Source organism: Lissotriton vulgaris, chromosome 3_1, assembly GCF_964263255.1.
Source record: "Lissotriton vulgaris chromosome 3_1, aLisVul1.2, whole genome shotgun sequence".
Classification (NCBI taxonomy): Eukaryota; Metazoa; Chordata; class Amphibia; order Caudata; family Salamandridae; genus Lissotriton; species Lissotriton vulgaris.
Window position 1 is genome coordinate 1,217,517,445 of NC_141689.1, and position 20,817 is coordinate 1,217,538,261.

The following is a 20,817-nucleotide window of genomic DNA, read 5'->3' on the forward strand; positions in this document are numbered from 1 at the left end:
GCCAACACTGGCTTAATGACCAAAGTAACAGGGACTACTGATCACGTGATGACTCATGTTGAAATAATACAGTGAACACAAGGTTGGCATAGGCTATGCTGCACTCAAATGATGTACAGTGATTGAACGGATTGTGCATCAAGGGTATGAAAATGTAAAATGTAAAATAAGAAAGGCACATATGCACAAATACAAAAGAATATTTTGAGATGAGTATAAACATGAAATACACTTTCAGATTGGAATGCTGGCTATACACAATACATGGTGTCTGATTTTGACACCATGTATTGTTATTAAGGGCCTTGTAGGAAAGGTCATGCCAATCATATGGGGTACCCTGACCCATAGTGTTCCCTAGTTTATGTAGTTGTTTTTCTGTATGCTATGCCTTAAGCATAGCACCCAATTCCACAGATAGTGCGGACAGCATCGCTCACTGACTGGGGAGCTCATCTCTTAAACCATACAATTATGGGCAGGTGGACCCCCTCAACAAAAAGGCTCCATAGCAATAGCCTGGAATTACTGGTAATCTTTCTAGCATTAAAATCTGGCATCTCGGCAACAAAACTGTCCTTGTCTGCACGGACAATGACAGCAATGTATTGTATACAAAAACAAGGAGGAACATTCTGCGCAGCTTTCTCAACTAGCCCAAAGCATAAGGCGATAGGCAATCCCACAAAAGATATACCTTCTATCAGAACATCTTCCAGGAATACACAATCTCATCGCGGATCTGCTCAGTCGTCGGACACACCACATCCACAAATGGGAACTTCATCCAAGTTCTCCCCTGAATCTCTCACCTTGCCTTTCTTTTCCCCTTACGTATTTGTGCTTATTGTTTATCTCAACCTTACAAGTAACTATGTTGCCATGTTATAAGAACTGTGTAACCTTTGTAACGATGTAACCTGTAACTATGATCCGATGCTCATGTAAAGCGCTCTGATACCTCCGGGTCTAGCCAGCGCTATATAAAACTTTTAAAATAAATTAACAATATGGTCATAATTTTTTGCACAAAGCAAGTATCGCACATAATGTTTCCACTTACCACCAATGGGAACTTTGCCCGACAAGTCTGAAAGTTAGTTCACAAACGTTTCCACAGAAGTTTGCTTATATTTATGGGTTTAACAGTTCAGACCCGACCTCTTAATATTATAACGTTGCACTTACACCTGTAAAGTAAAATATACTCACTAACCTAAAACAGATATACTCTACATCCTTTGTTTCCCAACTATCTGAACAGGGTTTCGACTTACGGAAAGACACTATAGACATAAAATCTGTCTGGGAGACTAAAGAATGGCAATTTCAGGGAACTGAGGCATTATTTAGAGCATGTCTCATACCACAGCAGATTATCTTCCTGAACAACACAGTGCAACAGACTTCCCGTCTTGGATTAGCCAAGATTAAGGAATTGAACACACCTCAGATTCCCTCGCCTACACACTTTGAGGGATGGCAAAATCAAACACAACATAGTGAGGATAAACTGAATGACATTCTACATGATGGTTCATATAATTCATCAGGCCCCAATTTGAAGGGATGGTTGGTTTGGCCTATCAACACAAATAGGTGTCAGTCAAGATTTAGGTGTTCCGCCAAAGGGTTTAGTATCCATAGGCCTGACAAATGCTACGTACAATGAGAACACCCAAGGATGGTGACATGGTACAGGGTTGGGAAGTTGCACCTAGAGTGGCTAAAATCCTCAACACTGTCCCAGGTGAAGCTACACTTGTCCTTACTCTCAGACAACGTGAAACGTAGGGATTTTTTGTTAGGTCCCCAAAAGCCACATATAAAACGCTTCTTATGTGCTATTTACAATGAAGTATGGAAAATCTCTCAACAGGAAGCTGCAAAGAGATTATGTGAAATTGACAGGATTAACGTACAAAAGGCTTTGGCAGTAGAAGACAATGGCATGACTACACTAGCGTCCAGAATGTATTCACTTGGAAACATTGTGTCTTCTGCAATAGATATAATAGAACAGGATTAGTCTATTCAGCATGGGCAGCATGGGCAATTATTAAGCTGGATGTTACACTTGTTGCGCTCTGGTCACATGCCCTGGCAATACATCAACAGTACGTCTATGTTTTCTGCATATAATCTAACAGAAAGACTGACAACAATGGCATGAAGAGATGCGAAATATACAATGTTGTACATTGAAAAATTAGATCAAATACCTTTTACAGTGGCTCAGTCACCCTCCACAGAATGGTTAATCCATGGCCATATTACACTACCAGACATGATATTCTTTTCAATATTGTCTACAGTGTCACCAAGTAGGCAGGTATGAAGCGTAGGATAAAGAATAAATACATGAGCCTTGGTGATTACAATACAGGTTTAGATGCAGGAATGGAGAGACTGAAGTCTTTCTCAGCGGTTCAGACTGTGAGAATTTATTACGTGGGTCGCTAATTTGTCAGGATATTATGCTTCACATAGCTTGTAATGCTTTGGTTGCAAACCTATTGTGTCACATAAAAGTACCCGCAGCTGCCATGATTCATCCGGTGTTCAAATTGCTCTTTAATGGGAGTTATTTAATGTTGAATGATCAAAGTTGTTGTGAGATGCTACCAGACATTGCATATCTTGTCACTGTATGTTCCAGGGTTACTTGTTTTTTGCAAGTACTGTTTCCACAGACCCACACAGTCAGGGGGCACCGTTATGGCCTTCATTGAATGTTTCCCTTATACGGTTTGATTCTCTGCGCAGACTGAAAGCCATACTTTTACGGAAGCATGTGGCCTTAACCTGAGAGACTTTTGATCTCCAGGTCACAAGGTCTTTGGCTGAGAACCAGGCATTAGTCCGAACTAACTTCCCTCTCCATTTCAGAGAAATGGTACATTGTATCTTTAATATGTCTAATACGAGTGAGATATAGTACATCTATTTAAGAGCAAAGGTTCTGGACTATTAAGTACCTTTCAGACGATCTTCAGAGTTATTCCAGCATATATACCCTTTGTATAAGGAAGCGTTTTTAGAGGGCTTCCACTTGTCCTACTATTTGTAGTGGGTATCCTGGTTTTAATTTTCTTGCTCTGCAATAGACGTCCCAATTTCCAAAGAGATTGAAAAAGCACTCCTTGTTCGACGATGCTGTGAACACATGGTACTCCATCTGGGCACATCTCGGCTTTTGGAGCTAAGAAAGGATTGGCTCCTATCATTTAGATCTGTTTGGGTTGACTGTGTCTTGCCTGTGCTCCGCTGCCTATTCTATGGATACAAATGCATGTTGGACATATGTCTAACACTTCCATCAGTTGCGTCTCCGAAAGTGGATGTACTACTGGCCCATTAAAGGCCCACGTATTGCAATGTCCTCAGCGTATTCCAATGTTGATGTTGGCATTCTTAGAGCACCCACAGGATGCTTCAGCTCCTATCGGAATGGACGCCGGCTCTACCACAGGCTTCAAGTACTTCCTCAGCAACTGCTGTGGGAACTGGAGAAGATAACCTTTGCTCTATTGACCTGATCCAAGAGGTGTTACAGGGACCGTCATCTGCGAAGGCAAGCAGCAGTGATGTTTCTTCTCCCACACAGGACACATAAACATTCTGCTCTCGTTGTGCGTGAACAACTCAGCCTTTTTCCAAAACAACCAAAATTGGAATTCAACAGCATCATTTTTGTTTTATATTTCTCTCTTGCTCTCACTGAGCACTATGGTTCTCTGTGTGCTCAGTTGGTCTAACAGTGTACCATGTTTTCTAGATGTTTTCATACTTATATTTTAGCAGTATTTTTTATGCTTTTTAACCAGGCATATTTTAGCATTTGTTAATTTTTTTCATCCAGTCGGGTGAGGAGTGGGTGTTATCCCTCACTGGTTAGAGGAGGCAGACCTGGAAGCAGAGGTCAGCCCGGGACCAGGGTTCAATTCCCAGCTCGGCGGGGTCTTGAGTCCTAAAATGTCCATGGACTCGACAATTCTAGCTCCGGTGCCTACTCGATTCACGGGTTCACACTCTGCGACTCTGGGCAATAACTTGCTTAATCTCCACAACGGCCCCTCGCGGCGGGATGCCTGGCTTTCACCTTGCGGATACCCTGCAGGGGTTATCTCTCAGGGGAATACCAGGACGGGTTCCCTAAGCAAGCGCTTAGAAACCGCTCTGTGATTTGCGCTATATAAAAAATTCCAGTACATTCCAGTATCCCCAATGTACCGCAATATAGGCCTAGGTAGTTGTACGACATTTTACCTACATTCGTCCTACCTTGCTCTAGATAGTGGCTCTGGTGCTAACCTTTTACCTAGTTTGATACGGAATAAATGTTGCATGGTTTTCTTCGAAAACTAGCCTCATTTATAATGCATGAGGATTCTTAGTATCACAGCAGGTTTACCATCTTCTGCATAGTAACTGTACAAAAGTCACCACTATCATCATCCTTGGTCAACAGGCCCACAGTACCATAACACTTCTATGTAGAACTCTTGAGGATACCTTTTGGGTATATAAATACCACATCTCTGCTGGGCAGACCAGAGGAGGATAAACTTCCATGCTGACACGAGGCACTGAATTCTCTACACGCAGACACTCCAGTACGCAGTGGTCTGACATCCCTTGGGTGGTGTCCAACTCGAGACTAAGACAGGTCCTTTATTCTCTCACATCAGATAATGGGGTTGGCTCTTTCTTAGGGGGGATTCTTGGCTTTCTGCCTACATATATGCTAGGTACACTTAGGTACATCTAGTTAGGGTTTGCATCTTAGGACTACTCATGCTTACTGCCATGTATCTATATGCCTGCATATATTAATTGTTTTAGCACCATGGTAAAATGCTACCTTTTATTTACTCTGCTGGTGCTTATAATTGTATACATCTGTATATTTCTAATGGTTGTTGCCGCATACATATTTTACACTAAAATGACATGGGTTCAATAAATGCTTATTGAAAATGTCCCCACCATTTATTCTGCATATCTCTCTGAGGATGAGTGAGCACGAGTGACTAAGTGAAAAGTACTCTACTGTTTCCACGATCTCAGAGGGGTCAGAGTTGTCATGTTCGATATTTGCCAGGAACGATTCGCCCCTGGATAAGGTTTTGGAGCTCATGGTGGCACTGTGAGCTAGCTGGTCTATAGGCTGACATATCCTTCGGGGGTGGCTGGAATCTTTCTGGACACAAATCCCTTAGTTTATGTTGTCTAAATTCGCCGATCCTATATACATTTGAAGGAACTACACGACAAAACAACTGCTGAATTCACTATTTTCTGAAATGTACGCATGTTGCTGCCAATCCTCATAACAAGGCTAAGCTTACTATACACTGTAGGAAATGTGCAAATGTACAGTACCAAAGAAAATGGATGCTGGGTTTCAGAAAGCCATAAAACATAGCAGGCATGTTAAGGTCACTGTGTATGTTAAGCCACGATAGAAATGTCATTACAATTCAACATAAAATATATTTGTGAATATTAAGGCTTAAAGATTCTGACATTAAAGTACATTAATAAATTCTTCTGCCTTCTCACAAATAAACCTCTCATACACATGTCCTTATTTGGGAATGCCTATAATGAACATATTGAGAATAAAATAGGGGAATGTAATTTCTGAATTAACTTGCATTGGAATCAAGGAAGAGAGTGAAAGGCAAAAATAACTTTATTATTTGCTTAAAGAATAAAAACACTCTCGCCTAAATTGGTATGTTAGCTGATTGATAAGCTATAGCAAACTGAGAATAGGAAAAGACAATAAAATATAGAATACATACAGATGCCCTTATTGGGCTATTAGTCACCTCATCCAGCCCTTGGCCTACCTTTCCACACCTCTCGCTGGCTGTTAGATCACATCATATGTCCCTCAGAAACCCGGACCCAGCATTCAGAGGTTTTCATAAGCCCTTAAGACCCTAGTCACCACTAGACACTCTTCCTTAAGAAATCCCCTGACAATTCTCAGAAAACCTAGTTGTGCCTTAGAGACCACGAGCAGGCTACCAGCATGCCCAATGAACATCTCTACTGGGTCTTAGGCATGATCATCTGTTCCTCTGCATGCCTTTAGCCACCAGCATCTGGTATTTTAACAATCCAGGATTGCTCTCAGATACACTTGGTGTGTCCTCAGTCACTTCCAGTTTACCCTTAGAATCTATGAGTCTGCTCTCAGAGTCCTTCAGACTGCCCCTAACATTCTCAAATGGCCATCAGAGACCATTTGCTTCCCTTATAGAGCATCATCTAGACTTTGCACACACCTATTTGGTCCTTAGAAACTAGAAATGTGGACTTCGACTTGCCAAACAATAATTCTCAGTGGCCGACCTATGTCGCCCACTAGCTGCTCTCCTGCCCCAGGCATCCTATATCATGAGCTCTGATCAAAGAGATTTTTCATCACCGGAGCCTGTTGGCATTGTGAACAAGACTCCAAACCTCTAAGCCCTTTTTTGATGCACTGAACCTGTGGTTATAAGAGTAGCCAGGGGCTAGCTATTTGTCCCCAGCATGAACCAAGTATCTGTGATTGCTCTAGCCACGATTCAGAATCCTCGAATTTATTCCAGTCCTCCATTATCCAAAATGCTAATCCCTATGAGGGGGTGCTGCCCACCATGCTTAGTGGTTCACAATGACAGGCATGTCTGCCTGCAACTCAGTGTCTGTGGATGGGAGTCTAATTTTTAGGTGACCGAATATTAACCCAGGAATGAGGCGAAACATGCAAAGCATGTATAACTGGACCGCCATGTTGTTATGTAACATCATGCAGGCGACCAAACAACAAATTATTTACAAAGAAAGTGGTCCTTAAACCAAGTAAACCTGTAGTCTAAGGCAATTTTTAACCTTACTGAACTTTAGAATGCTGTGTGGATCCAAAGATGTTTTTGAAAATACAAAGCAGTTGTGCAATAATGCACTCAGCTGTTGGCCTTTTATGAAACTGACACAATTTCAAAAGAAGAAAACGATATTTTCAAACGCTAACAGGAGGCCTGAACTTTGCTAAATCTCCTCCAGAGGCAGGGATGGAAACCTTGCTACTGGTTACAATAGCAAACATCAGAGCCCAGGGCTCTCTGGGCTGTTTCCATGCCAACTGATTCCAAGGTGGATAAGGAAACAATCAGCAGCGGCCTTGAAAACACGGGTGCAGGTCAGGTGGCACAGTTCAGACACGAGGCTCTGACCGGCCGTGGAACTTATTTCAGACTGAGACATCTGACATGGAGGCCCAGAGAGAGCCCACTTTCATAATTAATAGCATTTGTGATCTTCTGTGACAGAGGAGCTCTTGTAAAGGGGCTCCTAGCCCGCAGGTAGAACAGCGCGTGGGCTCTTAGATTGGATTACGGTGGCCGATGAGGAGATTTGCTTGGGGTTAATCTCTGCTGCGCTCTGGGAGCCAAATAAAAGAGTCAGTTAAAAAATGGCGAGTAACAATTATTGTTCTGATGTGTGACAGGAATACGCTATTACTGCCTGAAAGCCCAATCGAATTCCTGTGCATTGGCAACGACGCTGTTTATTTTATTTCTTTTCTTTTCACAGATTTGCACAGCATAGTCCAGGTCCCTGGGAGCATCTGGCACCACAGCATAAGTATACATCGAGTAAAGGGAAAAATTATCATAAACATATTTTGTAATTGGAAGACATTACCTGCAAAATTATTGAAGAGTGTTAGGGTCCTCTCGGCCAATAGGGGCGATGGGGAATGGATTTGGGATGGGGGGAGCGAAGATGATGACTACTTTGTGGGAAGGGAAGAAAGACTTCTGGTACGGACAGCGTATAATTTGTAAGAATAAATGTTCACAGATCCAAAGATGCTCTTAGGCGTCTCTCTCCTGCACTGCTGAATGCTGGAAGTGACAAATTCCAAGGCTACCTAGTTTGGATTCCACATATGCCTTTTTATTCAGCGAGGTCACAGGTAGGTAAACCAGCAGGCAGGCATACAAAGGAGTTTGGACTAGTGTTTAATTTGTAAGAAATAAGTGTCAGGGCACTTCTCAGAGGCCACTGCAGCTTGCACCACACATTGCACCTGTCAGCGCTGCCAATGACATTAACAACATAAGACCTAACCATCTCACTCCTACAAGTGCGGCAATTCAAACTATTTTAGGTCACACAAAGCTATCATAATGACGCAAGAGGCTGGTATTATTCATTTTCATCGGTGTGCCCCTTTCAAAATTAAAGACAGTGCCATCATGTGGTGGACTGTCACTAGAGACTGTGCTGACATTTAAGTGAGGCACAGAGCACCGGATTCCACCGGCTCAAATTAAGCACTGGGTTGGACTGAGCCCTCACCAGACATCAGTGTTAGTCAGGGGTGGAATGTGAAGAGGACCAGGCCACAGAGTCCCTTTTCCTGCTGCTGGAGATTCCAAAGAGCCACCTTTGCTGGAATGAATCACTCTCACAGGGAGCATTTCTTCCTGTTGGTGGATTCACTTTACTTAAGAGCCAGATAAGAGGAAATTAGTGAAGTAGCAAGAGTAAGAAAGCATGTGGGAAATTATATCTGAAATATATCACCACCTGAGTCTCTAGGCACCTCTAATACTTGAGCAAACACTACCTGTCTGTAGACAGACTCAGGAAAGTTAGGCACAAGTGGGTAGGGGTGATACAAAACCCCTAAGGAAGAAGTCTGTAGGTCCAGAGCAATTCAGTGAGCTCCTAGCAGCAATTGAGCACGACAGAAGCCTGGAGGCTGCATAGGAGGGTTCCAGCAGCAGTAGCTGGCTTTGAAGTGTGGATAAAAAAAGCGAGGAGAGTAGTGCCAAATTAAACTCAGTGGCGGCCCTTAGGCGGTCATAATTTCGCCTCCCCCCCTCGCAAGCAATTTAAGAAAGCTCGATTGCAATTTTTTTTCAAGATCAAATCAATATTATTATGAGCCGTTGTCGCGGGCCATTAAAAGGAGTGGGGCCTATAGGCTGGTGCCTACCTTGCCTAGTTGGTAATCCAGAACAGAAGGAGGTCACTTTTTCTGTCGCAACTCTCCTATGCACCCTCCAGGCTTCGAGTGATACTAGCAGTTAGGCCAACAATGGCCTTTTGTGTCTGATGTAGACAGTGGTGTTGGAAGGTGGATACCTGACTATGGTTACCCCAGATTTTTTGCCTTGTGTTTAGCTGGTTTTCGACTTAGTTGGCCTGGTTCCCTGCTAATCAGGGCCCCAGGCTATCTGCTCTCTCTGTAAAATGGATTCCATGTACCCTAGGTGCATAACTAAATTGGCTTGGGTCACCTTATCAGCCCCTGTACAGAGCACTATAGGTGCTTGGGCATAGGTGCATCCAAGGCCTACCAGGGGCTGCAGGTTATCTTTTGCCACCCCCGGCTGGCCATCCAAAATTGACACAACTGGCTGATCACTCAGCTGGGGCAAGGTGGTGTAATCACCCCTTGCTTAGATATAGTAAGCCTATATCTAAACCTATCTGGACACATAGAAACCTATAAGCCACTCCTATGGCAGGCCTTAACAATCCTGGAGGCAGAGTGCGTGGTTTTATGTGAGATGGTGCTCTAGCATGAGCTGAGCCTGTCTGCAGCTGTCGGGACCAATTCCCTTAGCTGTTCCGGGATATTGCCATACCATATGCTATTAAGTGCATTATAATCCTCGCGGTTATATGTTAACTTTGGTTTGGCTTTATCAAAACATGTCGTGTAAGGTGTCATACGATTTGGAATACTATCCCCTCGACAGTCCTGTTGACGGGGATAGCATTCCACCCCTCTAGAGGGAGACGACATGCTACTTTGCTAAAACGCGGTTGATTTTAAAAGGAGCCTCAGCACCACAAAATGGATGCTTCTGCCACAGACACCAGTCTGACCTCCTGCAGCTGACCGAAACTCAGCCAAGGAGGCCTGGACAAAGGGTTTCCTGTCACAGGGAGGTGTCACACCACCCCAGACAGGAGATAGTGGATTGTAGCAGGGAGGTTTGAAAGAAACCAGACACTGCCTGGGGAGCACAAGGCTTCCCCTTGCATAATCCGGTCAAACCGGTTCTGGGGCACACCAGCCCCAGACCCAGCGTGACCCTGGACAAAGGGAAAGGGGTGTAACCACCCCCTTCCTGGGGCACACCCATAGGAGGGACCGAGCAGGTAATCCAGCCCCCTAGATTGGTATAAGAATGGGAGCAGTGCCAAAGCACTCAGATTATCCTGACTGAAACTTATTAAACAAAACTCTGGACCCTCGACATCCTACTCGACGTAGAAGACTGAAGAATCTCCCTTGTGGTCAAGGAGTGACCACCCTGTGCAAACAGGCACCATCCAGCACCTCGACATTTGCTTTGTTGCAGGTCCCGTCAGAACTCGAGCAACAGAGATCAACAAGACCAAGCGTGCCTGCCTTCTAATAGCCCGATCCACAGTCCCTGCAGGGCTGAGACCCGTGGAGGCGACCGGAAGCGTGGGGCCCGCCATCTTGGAAAGACCACGAGACACTGACCGTGCAGCCCACGAGTGACCCTTGAAGCTGTACATTGGGGTTTGAGAAGCCCAAGCCCTGAGCCTCTTTTGCATTGAAGCTCACCCCTCTACACTCACCGAGTGCTGCGTGGGGCCCTTCTGCTTCTTTTGGCTCAATGCGTTGGCCCGGTCACTTGCCCGTTGGCTTGTGGCCCCTGTGCCAACGAACTACAAAATCTAACTTGTGATTCTGGTTGCTCCAGACTTGCACTCGCTCCTCTGAAAAGGAGCACCCGCTCTGATCCTCCTGGTCCGATTGAGAAGCAATCTTCCAGCCCTGCGTGGATTGCTCTTGCCAAGTGTTGTTTGCTCCAATCCTGAAGCCGACACTGCCAACGGCGAGAACCTTTGTGGGACAGCTTGTGATCCACTCCTGAACATCGCAGATGCCCTAGAGTCCACGTGGCAGTGGAGAGAAGCTCCTCAACAACCACCTAATTGCACCTGACATTACCTGGTTCCGTCCTGGTTCCACCCTGGTCACTGCTGAGTGACCCAGACTCTGTCCCCTCTGCTTTCAGGTACTCTACAACTCCTATCCACCCTTAGATCACACCGGACACTTCTCCTTCACAATGCCTGCGGCATCTTCAGCTCCAAGCACCATCAACCAGCTTGACAAAACCCAACACTACTTCGCACCTGTGCACCCGCTTCCTGTGGGTGAGGTAACTCATCAACGCCAGTGTTCCCACACTGGTACACACCTCTAGTGTATGTGTCTCAAGTTTCTTCTTGCTAGGTTAAGCGGAAGTCTCCTTAAACTATAACTTTATAACTTTTACATACCATTGACTTTGCATTGGTGCATGCTTGTGCTTTTAGCGCTGCACCCGAATCCCGCGGGTTTTTCCCGACTTCAGCATTGCTAGTCCCGACTGATCCCAGCGATTCCCTAGGCCCTAGGCCTAACCACAGTTCGATTGGTATCTCTTATACCACTTTTTTGATATATGGTTTGCGTGGCCCCCCGGCCTCATCCATAATTGTGCAACTTTCATATGTTTAACTGTGCTTTTGTTTAAACGCTTGTGCCTCTGCACTCATAAAGAGCACAGAGGATTATTCTAGTAATAAATACATATATTTTTATAATATATACTTGTGTGGTGTCCTTTCATTTGATATTACAGGATTGTGATTGGTAAAACAGCTTGCTTAACACGACCTCTAGAGTTAAGCCTTTAAGGCTGCTTAGTCCATGCTACCATTAGGATAGCTTGTCTATAAGGTTGACTTACAACCAGACACCATAAGGGATTGTTTGGACTGATACAAGGTGGTTCCAGAATTGGAAACATCAAATATCAGGCCAACTTCTCACAAGTGGGCACAAAGAGATTAAAAAACAAAGGTTAGGAATAGATCAGGGCATGATACAAGAATAGAATCGTGCCCACATAGTAGACAGCGTGAAGCTAATTGTAAGCGCATTATACTGAGTTTCCTTTACAGATCTAAATAGTGGATTGTTAGGTTACAGATGCTGTTTGACTAATTGCCAATAAGTATTGCTTTTAGCTCTTTCCAGAAAAGGACGAGGAAGGGAGCACAATGAAATGAGGAGTGTTTCAGATCTTTGGGGTGCCACCATAAAAGTACTTGCTCAACCCTTGCCCATTTTTCCAGCGAGCATTACAAGCACAGTATGTCTTTGGCCTGGAATCTCAGCAGCCTCCAGATTTAGTATGTTAAACTGGTGTACGAATGTTTAGTTAGAGAGCATTATATGTCAAGGATGATAACCTGAATCAGCAGCAAGTCTCTAAAGAGAGCCTTTGGAATGAGCACCACGGGTCATATGACTGAAACCGCAAGTGTTTGAAATCCAGCTTGCTGGTCTGCAGATCTGAGGGTGCCGGGGCAAAGGGAAGCTTTTTGGAAAATCAACAAAGAAAGGTAGTGCAGTAGTCATTCCTTGGTATGACTGTAACTTTACCACTAATTAAAGGCACGATTTTGAAATTAAATGTTTTGACGATGCAGCAGGAATTTGGCACCTTTGTCCACATTTTTTATATGGTGGTCCATTTCAAATGTACAACCTGAAACACAAGTTAATTACCTCTGCTATCAATTGAGGTTGGAAAAATCCAAGATCTGAGAGAGTCAAAATCTATTTTTTGTTTATTTATTTTTAAAAAATACATATATTTGCATATAAAATATAAATGTAAAATCATTTAAAATAATTAATGTTAACCTGGAACTAATAAAAGGAAAAGCTACCCGCATTAGCTCCTCAAAATAAATCGGTATTAATTTATAAACATATGTTTTTTTTAAACAATAAATGAAACATGAAATTACCCCCTCACTAACTTTAGCATGTATCTAATTTAAATAGTTTTTTTTAAAAAGGGTTGCCATTTAATGTTTTTAATTATGTTGCATATTAGTGTATTAAAAAAATGAAAAATGATAATAAAACATACATTTTCTCTCTCTTACACACACACGCACAGCCCCCCCCACACATACATGCATTATATATATCTATACCTCTGCTCTCTACCACGCACAGTCTTCACACAAATGATGTAATTTTTAATGTCACAAGTGTTCTCATGAAAGCTATAATTAAACATACGAAAAGTGATATAATACGATAGGGCATAAGCAGTATGGAAGGCACGAGTTATAGTTAATTTAGTCTAGCTAGTGAGTTGATAAGACTCTGTACAGATGCACACGAGTTATAGTAATTTAAGGGCAGGCATAAATTATAACCTAAAGTTATAACTATAAAGCTATAACATAATAATTTTTAATGTTTGTGTAGTTTAAGTTATATTTTCTATAAATAAATATTAAATTACGTCTCCCAAACTATAGCTGATCCTTTAAAATGTGTATGTTTTTTTTTAAATTAATATTTACCATATAATGTTCTTTATTATGGTTTTAGGTTGTTTTTTATTTTGTTGGTACCACAGTCAGTTTGATGTATGTTTGTAAAAAAATTTAATTCTATTTACACCAAATACTTATTCACACCAAATACTCATACTGTATTTAAATTATGGGCTTAGGGTTTCATGGCTAATTATGTTTTGTAATCATCTATGTGCTAATAGTAAATCTATAGGTTGTATTTGTGAATTATACCTGTAGCATGATACTATTGAGATACTACAGTGGTACTTTAACTTATGTAAAACAGCATTTCATTGACTTAGAACTCTGTCCATTGTAGGAAAAAGATAGTGTACACCCTTTTTCCTCATTTCAATTGAGATCCTAAAAGAGGATGGTTGGGGTCTATCTAAGAGAGAAACTTAAATAGCTCACAAGAAGATCCTGTCCTACTGCAAAAGGAGGAAGAAGAGGTGGAACCAAGGACACAAGAGGAGAAAGAGTAGGTGGAGAGGAGGAGAGGAGGAAAAAGCTAAAAGATTTAATTGTGTGGGAGTTTTTCTCATTGCCACCTGATGAGAAAAAAGTCTACTCCCAACTGGTAACCTGCAACCTCGTCAACAAGGTAATATCTGTGGGAACATCAAATAATACTCATGTTGTACTACAGGAATGAGAAAATACCTGCAGGCAATTCATTCGACCAGGTTGGCATTGGACGAAAGAAGGCATCAGAAGGTGTTGGAAGAGGCCAAAGCAGGAATATCAGCAGCGGCCACTTCTTCAGCTTGTGCAACACCTTCAGCTTCTTCTGTCTGGCCAGGACCCCACCCCCCGCTCCCACCACCACCTTCTTTATCTGTCTCTCCAGTAACTTCTTCAGCTCCATCACCATGTTTACTACCACACCGTGCATCTGTCCCTGCTTCAGTACCTGCTCCTGGTACCGTAGAGTCAGTAGATCAATGCAGGCAAGGTAGACAAATTATAGAGCTGTATTCCAGTACTGCCACATACTGTCCCTGCGCTATACTGTGATTGTTGTAGGAGAGGCTGATCTGACTATCCACTGGGAGCTTGTTATGGTTCACAAGAGTCCCCCCACAGCCTATTTTTAACATTTGTTATCCTACTGTTATCTGATTAGACTTTTTTTATGGTTGGTCATGTTGACCTTTGGAGAAAAAAAAGTACAACATTTAAAAAAAAAAGGGAAAAAGGCTCTTTTCAAAACTAATCTAATATCTCAAAAGATAAAGAGCTTGTACCATACACTGTAATTAATATAGAGATAAAAAGTAAGTGAAACATGTACCTTATGGTGTATTCATACTAGATGGTGAGATTACAATAGGCTACTACAGTGATATGTGATTTTATTTAGAGTAGAGTTCATTATTGTACAATGCAGTGGCATAGAGTGGAGTGTCATAGAGGGGAATGTTATAAAAAGAAGGGTCATAGAGTAGAGTGTCGTTGAGTGGAGTGTCATAGAAAGGAGTATGGTAGAGTGTGGTATAGTGGAGTAGAGATGGGTGGCATAGCGTGGAGTAGAGTGTTGTAGAGTTGAGTAGCGTACAGTGGAGTAGAGTGGTATAGTGAAGTGACATGGAGTGGAGTGACAGAGTGGTGTAGAGTGGAGTGGCGTAGAGTGGAGTAGTAGAGAAGAGTGGAGTAGTGTGTCATAGAGGAACGTGGTAGTATTGTACTACATTTGTAGCCCAAATTGTGTTTAATCCAATAATTGTCATCTTTCAAAATTAAGTTGCTGATATTATGTACTTTTCTAATGGCTGATCATCTAACTCATTATATATTTGTTTGTCTGCCTCTGTGTTTAATTTTTGGGCCAGAGAACATGCCAAGAAAGCAGATATTGAAAGTGATTTAAGTTAGAAAGGAGTTGAAATAACTAAATTGGTGTAAGATGTTAGAAATTGAATCAGCTACTCCCTCTACTTTCCTCCATTAGTAATGTGACCATCCCCACTTTTTGGTTGTCCGCTGTGGAGGCAAAGATATAGGATACATAACTGGAGTTAAACTGGACATTGAGATGAAGGAGACATTTTCCATCTTAATGTCTATGTTTCTGAACCCGTTTTGTGTTCGCAAATATGTGTCAAAGACAAGGGGGGGGGAAATGGTAGACATGTCAACAAGGAACCCTCAGTATTCCTTCGAGATCATGAAATGTCTTCCTTTTTTCATTTGAATATAACATATTCCAATGCAGCACTGTATTTTCCTGATGGTGTACATTTCACAACTTATAGAAACCGTCTTTTCATTTTAAACATAAACACTTTGCTTGACAAACTTATTTAAATATGTTTAGGTAAAAAAACAATGGCTCTTTTAAGAGTCAACCAACATTATGTCTAATTCAATTTTTTCATGTATGATTTTTTTTTTTACATTTCAATAAGTACCATAGTACTTTCTAGACCCTTTTGCAAGAGTACTGCATTACTCAGTAAACTTTTAAAGAAATACATACATCAATTAAACTACTTTTCCCTACTTCTAAAGAGTTTAATAAACTGCCTCATTTTTTTCTCTACATTAAAATAAAAGTTATAACCTATATTTCACATTAAGATACAGAACAAAGGCAAAGTATGGTCTAAACAATATGGCTGCCTTTTAATTTTGCAAGGGCTTTTATTAACTAATCATATTGTTTTTCATCATAGTAAGGTACTGCGGTACACAGCAGCCCAAGATATCACTGAGAGTTTGTCCCTAGGGTATTACCTAAAAACGACTGCACCATTTTAGATCAAATAACAAAAAGGACCCTTTCCACACCACACCCTATATTCCTGCCAAGCTTCATGAAAATCAGTTAAGCCATTTTGTAGTTACTTTACCAAAGAACCATGGCAAGTTCTTTTGATTTGAAGAGTGATAGCAATATATTAATTAAACCATTGGACATAGGGATAATGTAGTGCTACTATCAAAAAAATATTATGAACCGGAAGCACTACAACAATTGTCAGCCCGTGACTACTATGAACCCATTCAGAAAATTGATTATATGAATAGTGTCAAAGCATTTCATGAACTACTTAGTGATTGGAGGGACAAGGGGACTTTGGAATTGGAAGAATATCAATTCCTAAAATGTCAATTTCTGCACATACCCACTTTCTACCATATCGCCAAGGTGCATTAAGATGCTAGTCATTCCCACAAGGTGTCCCTTCATTTCCTTTTAATCTAGTCTGCTGGAAAATCCGTCTGCCTATGTTGATTATTATTTATTTCCACTTGTCAAAGACTTTAGTTCATACATAAGAGATACTAAGGACTTTTTACATAAGATTGAAGGTATTATTTTGGAAGATAATTTTCTCATGAATACACTTAATGTCACAAGTCTTCACACTAGTATTGCACACAAGGCTGGAGTAAAGGCAGTGGAGTACTTTCTGTGAAGTAGGGCACTCAAGTACTATGAACACAATTGAATGATTGTACAGCTGCTAGAATACTGCCCAAATCAGAATATATTTCTGTTTGGAGGCCAGTACTAAAGAAAAAATATGGGACAGCTATGGGCACCAAAATCACCCCCAGCTACGCACATTTATGCGTGAGCTGGTGGGAGAAGATGGTGGCCTGGGCATATAAGTAATCACCATGGGTAGATAAATTAGTTCTATGGGCCCGCTACATGGACAGCTTTTTCATAATTTGGAAAGAACCAAGAGACTCAGTGGAAGAATATATAGCACTTTACTAGCCACATTAGTCAGAGTGAGGTGACTTTCTTAGATTTAACAGTCCATGTTAAAGATAATATGTTACACACCTCACTATACAGGAAACTTACACCTGGGAAGTCCCTCTTGCATACCAAAAGTAGTTATACACACAATCTCAAATGGAGTATTCCCTATGGGGAACTCCTATGTATTAAACAAAATTGTTACATTAGGGTAGACTTTGCAAAAGCTAAGGCAGATTGGATAAGTAGATTTCAAGCCAGGGGTTATCCCATGCCTGTCCTGAATATGGTCAGAAACAAAGTCAATCAACTGACCCATAAAGAACTATTATTAGACAAGAAGGAAAAGGAAGAAAAAGTGACCCAGGTCAGGATGATCACAGATTTTGCCACAAATACAGCACAGATATCCACCATCTTTAGAAAATATGACAAATACTCCATACAGATAATGTCATAGGAGAAAATATAGCTATTCATCTGCAAATCGCATAGGAGAAGGGCTTTTCTAAAGGATTATCTAATACATAGCCAATTTTCTTTGCAAATCAAAAGGCAACCAAGTGAGACAACAATGGGATTCTATCCATGCATGAAGTGCAAAGCTTGTAAATTTGGCAGTACAGTAAAGGAATATGAAGTTCCAGTGAAGGCCAACCCATGACAATCAAATACATACTCAACTGTAACTCAGACTACACAGTATACTATATATTGTATACTCTATTCAATAAGAAACATAGGCACCACAGCACATCCAGCCCAAAAATGTACTCTGGAACATATATAAGCCATTACTGATAAAGATTCAACTTATCTTGTTGCTAGACACTTTGAGATGTTCCTTGCAAGCAAAAAGGATCAGCTGAATTTTTTCTGCCTTGACCACGTACACCCCAGGGAAAGGAGAGGAAACAGAGTGTTGACATTGAGACGATTGGAGTCTAGGTACCTCATTAGTTTACAAGCCAAGAAACCGGAAATGTCTGAATAGTGATGAGGAACTTTCCTAACCTTATCCTCCCTGTAAAGTTTTTTTTTTCAGTGAATTTCTAGTTTTTTTTATGGTAAAGTAATATTTAATTACCATACATTATTCCAACTGCTGCCAGGCACCACCTTTGGCCGTGTGCAGCAGGGGGTTGGCCACAGGACTTGGCCTGTGGCCAGGCCTGCAGTCATCCCCCTGCATGCAGCCAACCCCACGCTGCGCACCGCCTTTGGTCATCCACAGTGGGGGTTGGCCAAAGGGCCTGTCAACCAACAATCCCAAAAGCAGCCAACCTTTGGGCTCTCTTCCCGGCCGCTTTTGGACCCAGGGACTATATCTTCTGGGACCTGGCAACATATTTCTGGGGTGCACACAACCCCTGCCCCTGGGCTGATTTTGGCCCCGGGGACTTCCTTCTCCCAGTGCCTGCCACTATGTTTACAGGGCGGCAGCTCCCCTCCATGGGCCAATTTTGGCCCGGGAACCCAATCCCCAGGTCCTTGGCCATATTCCACAAAAAGGGGGAGGGGCACACAGCCCCCCTTCCATGGCCAAGATCGACCCAGGGACCTCAACCTCAGGGGCCCACTCAGTACCAAAATGAGGAGGAGGGCCCTCTTCCCGGAAACATTTTGGCCCCGAGGGACAAAGGGTGTGCACCCACTATACTATGGTTGGGGCCCTGGGGATGCCTCAAGGCCCGTGCAGGCCCAGTCGGGTCCCCTTTTCCAGCAGGAGCCAGCATTGCTCCCGCCCATAGGGAGCAGATCAAAATTGTGCTCCATGCAGGTAGGAACAATATTTTTATCTGTTTCCCTGTCTTCTTCAGTGAAGGCAGGGAAACAGATGAAAAGTCTACTCCCAGTGGGTGGGAGTATTTATCATGCTCCCGCCCGATTAGAGCAGGCTTGTTGCTTGCTCCCACTTGGCAGGAGTTAAGAAATTGCTCCTGCTAAGTGAGAGCAAACACAGGTTTCCCTCCCTGTGCCAGTGAGGGCAGGAAAACTGCTATGTTCTGTGGGCACTCGGGGACATATCATGGCTCAGGGACGGGGGCAGCATAGATCCCCTACCCTTTGTAATCTGGGAGTAGGGCCACGTGCATCCCTCCAACTTTTTTTTAAAAGGCTGGGCCTTGGGGGATGGGGTCCTACAGGGCTGAAATAGGCCTGAGAAGGGGGGCTGCATGCTCCCTTTAGAATACGCTTTGTCCGTGTGGGATGAGGTCCTCAGGGCTAAAATCAGCCCTAGAGTTGGGCTGCATGCCCCCTCACACATTTTCTTTAAAGTCCAGGCCCTAGGGTATGGGATTTCCAGGGTCAAATCGCCATTCTCACCTTCATCTTCTCAAAATCGTACAGGCCCCAACTGCATGCCCCAAATATATATATTATTTCCTCCATGACTTGCCTCAACCTGGGGGCATACAAAGAAACAGTCATGGAAGACCAAAAATAAACAATTGCCACAGATACTCCACGAATTCACATCAACATTTTTAAAAAAGTATCCATACCCTGCCCCTATGTCTTTTTTTGTACTTTTTTAGGACTCGGGACCGAGTCCTGAGTCCTAAGATGGCTGCCAACACTTCCTGGTTGAAGTGATGGGAACCAACCAGATCTCATTTTGAGATCTGTCAGATCCGCGGAGGATCTGCGTCTCTAGATATGTATAAATCTTATTTCTTTAATAACTTCAAAACTACTGAATATATTTTCACCCAATTACAAAAAACACAGTTTCTGGGCCAAGATCTAGATTTTTGCCACATTTGGTGTATTCCAGGTCAGCGGTTTGGACAATAGTCGTGTCTAAAATCCCTATGGAAAATTACATAGGGAAAATGAGTTTTGGGACCCCACCTTTTCTTCGCCTCTGCTTGATGAATCACCCTGAAACTTTCCAGACAGCAGCTGAAGTGACTGGCACACTAGTTTAAACATTTTGTGAAGATTTGTTAAAGGGAACCAAAGTTATCAGAAAAACAAAAAAACACTTTTCCTGTGGAAGCTAGGTCCTGACTATAACTATCTACACACCAAATCTGGCAGAAAAGCTAGATCTTGGTCCAAAAAGAGTGTTTTTGGTAATTTGGTGTAAATCTATTCAGTAGTTTTGGACTTATTGAAGAAAAACGATTTATAAATATTTAGAGACGCGGTTCTACTGTGGCTCCACTGTGGTGGATGCGCGGATCCATGTGCTAACTATTATCACATGATTGACTGTCTGCAACCTGAGTGAAAAGTTGCGACTGATATTTTGTCAATCAGGATATGGTTCAGGTTAGGTGGTATAAAGTGTAAATAGAATATAAGATGACAGGAAAGAGGTTTCCTGACCCCAAGGGACTGATGGAGGGGTCTGTGAGGGACCCCTCATGGGCAAGAAATTATCCCAAAATGTTTTTTGTGCATGTGAGGATCCACGGTTCACCTGTTTTGCTCAACACGTTTCCCTGTGCGAATCTGTGGCACTCACCCACACAACCACTTACACACCCATTCACATACTGCCAATCACACACCCACTTAGAGACACAGAACACAACTCACACACCCATATAGCCACTCACACACCCACTCAGAGGCCAGAAAACCACTCACACACCCATTCACAGATCCACACACTTATTATTATTATTATTATTATTATTATTATAATTGCATTTATT